The 5961-nt window shown below is 39.4% G+C and overlaps 1 pseudogene; it reads left to right on the plus strand.

The window, feature by feature from the left end:
• The first annotated feature begins 4330 nt into the window (after positions 1 to 4330).
• On the plus strand, positions 4331 to 4790 carry LOC122751270 (annotated as a pseudogene).
• The last annotated feature ends 1171 nt before the right edge of the window (positions 4791 to 5961 follow it).

The following is a 5961-nucleotide window of genomic DNA, read 5'->3' on the forward strand; positions in this document are numbered from 1 at the left end:
CGAAGGCAGCTGAAGCAGGCTCTGTGGAATGCTTAGAGCTTGGTCAGACATGGAAAACTCCTAGGTCACCCTTTGCATCCTGGGCCATCCCCAGTTGTCTAGACTTTTATCTTCCCACTGGACTTTGATGACTCTGAAAGAGAGAGTGAGGCTGATGAGTTTTTGCAACTCTACCTCACTTATATCCAATTCACTCATGAGTCAAGTCATCATCCCGTGATGTCATTGGGCCTCTTCGCAAACAAAGGATGAATAACAAAATGCATTGAACGATAATGCTGAGAATGACAGAATAATTCAAAGAAGCCTCATGCATGTTGTCTAAGTGGGCCTGTTCTCTTTCTCAGCCTAAAAACACATCAATGATAGCCTGCGTTCTGCAATTTCTTTTGAACCTTTCACCAGTCCTCATTCAGCCAACATGTTTCTTGATGTCCGGTATAGAAGTTACAAAGAAATATTATAGATACTCTGTATCCTCTAGGAACTATCTAATTGGAATTAGGGAGACAAGATAGACACACGTGGAATGTTAAATAAGAGTAAAATGCAATAATACAGGAAATGTCACAAGGTAGCATAGGATAAGTACCAATTAAGAAATGCACAGGATGATACTCTTAGTATTGGTAGGGATATTAACCATCACCCAATCCAACCCCTTTCTTTTACAGATGAAGCAAATGAAAGGAACAGGAAATGATTTGCCCATCACAGGTTGTTAGTGACAAGGCCAGTATTTGAACCTATGTCCTCTGACTCCAAATCCAGGGAGGTCATTTGGTCCAGTGGATATAGGACTACCTTTGGATTCAGGAAGACTAGGATTCAAGCTGTGCTTCCGGTGCATACTGGCTCTGTGCCCATAGACCACTTAACCTTAGTATCCTAGGAAATACTATGCTAGTAAATGTTTAACAACTGGCTCACAAGAGGGAATACACATGGTATACTTTTTTTTTTTTTTGCGGGGCAATGGGGGTTAAGTGACTTGCCCAGGGTCACACAGCTAGTAAGTATCAAGTGTCTGAGGCCGGATTTGAACTCAGGTCCTCCTGAATCCAGGGCCTGTGCTTTATCCACTGTGCCACCTAGCCGCCCCCCATGGTATACTTTTAGGTTTAATCTTCATTGTAAACATTTTGTCCATCACTTTCATAAATCTAGATAGTCAGAAAGTACAATAAATCTAGCCCTGATCTATAGCATTTGCCTATTCCTGAAGCATAAAAGGTGGACACCAAAAATTTCACAACCAGTTTTCATGAGCCAGAATGAGGTAGCTCCAGGACACCATGGCCCAGGCAACTCACTAAAGTTACAAATTAGATATGAGTTGCCAATATGCATTGGAGAATTGCCATCTCTGATGAAATCATAAATAAAGACCCAAAAAATTAAAAAGAGATACAGATGGGGGCAGCTAGGTGGCGAAGTGGATAGAGCACTGGCCCTGGATTCAGGAGTACCTGAGTTCAAATCTGACCTCAGACACTTAACACTTACTAGCTGTGTGACCCTGGGCAAGTCACTTAACCCCAATTGCCTCACTAAAAAAAAAAAAGAGAGAGAGAGATACAGATAATAAGTGCTATGAATTTGTAAGAAGTAAAAATTAGTCATTATGGGTTCGGTGGCCAGCTTACACTTTGAACACGCATATTATTTGAACCTAAGTAATAGTAATCTTCTCTACAGAATGAATAAAAGAATAAATTTAGAATCAGATGTAAGCATTACAATGCCTTTTAGCTTCAGAGAGGGAAAAATGTGCAAAATAAGGCTAGATCTTTTATCAAATTGTTCTTTCTTACCCGGCCCACCCCTACTGCCATTTGGTAAATAATTGAATACAATCTTGAAAAGAAAGAGCTTGATTTGAAAAAGCTATAATTTGTGGATGTAGAATAAATCAATAGAAGGGGATTTGGGGTAATCTCTATTTACCCCAACATCTGCTACACTGACAGACATGAATTCACATCACATCTTATCTTTAATAACCCTATGGAATGAATATCCATTTCATTTCCTATCAGGTTTAGGGAAGGCCAAAATGCAGGAGGACATGAAAATGATCTGTAAAAGAACAAAAAGGGGGAAAAGGAAAATAAAGGCTTGAGGTTTTTCAGGAAAACCTGTTATAATTTTGGTACTTAGCATAAAGCTAATACAGCTTTAGGGAATCCTATCCATTCATTAATGCATTCAACTTTTATAAGAAGGTTGAGGAATTGTGCAGTTGGGCTATTAGAGAAGTTGCTAGTATAAATACTGAAGTCCTTGAAGATGATAGAAGGGAGGACCAGGGTGAAGAGGAAGACAGAGAACCAGATACTAAAGTCATCGAAAAGTTGGTAGAGTGACCTGGGAGTGTGTAGGTGACAGCAACAAGGATGGGAAAAGGATAGCACGTGTGGATTGCGTGGACCTGAACAATGGACAGATCACTTGGCAATAGTGGCAAAGGAAAATGTTTGGGAGACATGAGGCAATAGCTTAAATTAGAACTACAGAAAGGAGGAACTTGGGACAGCTTAAGTGGTGCAGTGGATAAGCACCAACCCTGGATTCAGGAGAACCTGAGTTCAAATCCAGCCTCAGACACTTGACACTTACTAGCTGTGGGACCTTGGGCAAGTCACTTAACCCTCATTGTCCCGCAAAAAAAAAAAAAAGGAGGAATTTCAGGGACATCAAAATTAGAAAACAAACTAAGACAAGCTCTCTTCTGTTGTTTACTGAATAACTATTTGTTTTCCAGCAAAGCCTAGATGATTGCTTGTTAGGGATACTGTAAATGATCCAGGTTTTATAAGAGGGGAAGAGGGGAATCTTGGAAATAACAGGTAGATAAGCTTGACACCAGACTTTCAAGGATCCCCTGCCTACTCTCCAACCCCCTGAAAGGGAAGTTTATACGATCCATTTATGCCACTTTAAAATTATCACAATGATCATCTCTTAACCTTGTTCCCTTCCCCTGAGCCCTATGTCTACCTTTCTAGAAGGCTTCGGGGCTTGCTTACAACTTTCTCCTCCATCCCATTCCCTGATGTCATCTTTTGGGACTTTACACCAAATATCATGACCCATCTGATATTATAGTTCCTCACCCTCCTGTATTCCACTGAGCCGCATTTCATCTCCATCTCCCCCACACCCATAGAAACTGCTCTCCAGCTTTACTTGGTCTTACTCTCCAAAGCAGCAGGCTGTGGTGTTGGCAGCAGTACCTGATAAGATTGGAAACTGTCCCCCAAATCACTAAATTATGTATATTATTTTACTCAGCACTAAATTGCCCAATACCTCAAAGAGATTTTTTTAAAAAAGGAAAAGAACTCTGGGGACAGCTAGGTGGCCCTGGATTCAGGAAGACCTGAGTTCAAATCCAGCCTCAGATACTTGACACTTACTAGCTGTGTGACCTTGGACAAGTCACTTAACTCATTGCCCCACAAAACCAAAACAAAACAAAAAGGAAAAATACTCATCTGTGCAAAAATATTTCTAACAACTATTTTCATAATGGCAAAGAACTGGAAAAAAAGGAAATGCCTATCAATTGCAGGATGGCTGAACAAATTATGGCATATGCCTGTAATGAAATATATTCTTATATATTATAGAATATAATAATATTCTATTTCATTATAGGCATATACCATAATTTGACATTATATGTCATATAATATTATTATACTATACCTAAGAAATGATTAAAGGAATGGTTTCAGAGGAATCTAGGAAGACATGAACTGATGCAGAGCGAAGTGAATACAACCAGAAGAACAATAATAACAATATTGTAAAGACATGTAACTTTAAGAATTAAGGGTGGGGCAGCTAGGTGGCACAGTGGATAGAGCAGTGGCCCTGGAGTCAGGAGGACCTGAGTTCAAATCCAGCTTCAGACACTTAACACTTACTGGCTGTGTGACCCTGGGCAAGTCACTTAACCCCAATTGCCTCACCAAAACAAAAAAAAAAAGGAATTAAGGGTAATGACCATCATTGCTTCCAGAGGACCAATGAAGAAGCATGCTGCATACTTCCTAAGTGAGAGGTGAGGAACTCAAGATACAAAATAAGATACGTATTTTTGTATACTGCCAGTGTGGGAATCGGTTTTGTTTGATGATGCATATTTATTGCAAGGCTTTTTCTTTTCTTTTCCCTTTTTCAACTGGAGGAGGGAGATGTTAAGGAAAGAAAAGAAATGCTAGCTAATAAAAAAGCAAAATAATTTTTAAAAAATTATATGCTTTGCTCTCTCTCTTTTCCTCGGCGCTTCCCGAGGAGGGGCAGTTCTCTCTTCACCGGCACCATGCCTGCCCTCAGACCACTCGTGAAGCCCAAAATAGTCAAGAAGAGGACCAAGAAGTTCATTTGTCACCAGTCAGACTGATATGTCAAGATCAAGAGAAACTGGTGTAAACCAAGAGGCATTGACAACAGAGTGCGAAGATGATTCAAGGGCCAGATCTTGATGCCCAATATTGGTTATGGAAGCAATAAGAAGACAAAACACATGTTACCTAGTGGATTCAGGAAGTTTCTGGTGCACAACGTCAAAGAGCTAAAAGTGCTGCTGATGTGCAACAAATCTTACTGTGCTGAAATTGCTCACAATGTTTCCTCTAAGAATCAGAAAGTCATAGTTGAGGGAGAAGCTCAGCTAGCCATCAAGATTACCAATCCAAAAGCTAGACTGAGGAGTGAAGAAAATGAGTAAAAATTTGCACATTTTTATTTGTGTTAAATAAACCACCAATGACAAAAAAAAATTATATGCTTTGAAAAAGTAAAACTACTGGTAATAGAGCTTTAACTATTTCATAGTGAATCCTCTTTCTCATACTGGTATATGGAAATGTTCATGTGTCTTGATCTTTATCAAGTTCATAGTAAGAAATATTTTTTTAAAAATCAAAATTAAATAATTTTTTTTGCCAAGCATGGAATCAAGTTTATCAGTCTATTGTTTCTAGGATCTACCTTTTCCCTCCTTATAAAAATTGGATCATGTCATGAAATTGTACAATGGCATTCAATAAAACCTTATTAAGTACCTTCTGTCTGGGCTGCTAAGGGAGCTGTGATACAGCATTTTCCCTGACCCCATGAAGCTTACAGTCTAGGAGGCTCCCCTATATATCTAAACAACTGTAATTTTTTAAAAAATGCATTATAATTACAACAGAGTGTTCCAAGCAAAGTGTTTTGTATGGTCCAAGGGACAAAAGAAAATTATCAACTAGAGGACTCAGGAAAGATTTCTCAGAGGAGGTGACATTTGTATTAAAATTTAAAGGATGGGGGCAGCTAGGTGGCATAGTGGATAGAGCACCGGCCCTGGAGTCAGGAGGACCTGAGTTCAAATCCGGCCTCAGACACTTGACACTAGCTGTGTGACCCTGAGCAAGTCACTTAACCCTCATTGCCCTGCAAAAAGAAAAAAAAAATTAAAGGATGAGTATAAATTCAGCAGGGATATGAGAAAGTATGCATTCTATGGATAGGAAAGAGTGAAGAACGGTGCAGAGATGGGAAACAAGGGGGCACATGTGGAGGATGACATACTGCAGGGGAGTGCAGAATAGATAGAGGAGAGCAACAAGATAGAGGAGAGCAACAAGGGATAAGACTGGAGAGGTTGGGACAAGATGATAGAGGGCCTTGAACTCAAGCTTAAGGATTTGTAACATTGCTTGAGAGACAATATGGAACCAATAATTCCTGAAGCATTTGAGCAAAAGAGTGCCATAATCAGATGTATGTATAAGGAAAATGAATAAGACAACAATGCCAATGATGGATTGGGGATTGGCATTTGGAGAGAGTTAGAGACAACCAACCAGGAAGTTATAGGAATAGTCAGTAAAAGTAGGAGCCTAAAAAAATTAAAATAAATAATTAGTTGATTAATTTTTTTAAAATGGGGCAGCTAGGTGGCAC

Source organism: Dromiciops gliroides, chromosome 3, assembly GCF_019393635.1.
Source record: "Dromiciops gliroides isolate mDroGli1 chromosome 3, mDroGli1.pri, whole genome shotgun sequence".
Taxonomy (NCBI): Eukaryota; Metazoa; Chordata; class Mammalia; order Microbiotheria; family Microbiotheriidae; genus Dromiciops; species Dromiciops gliroides.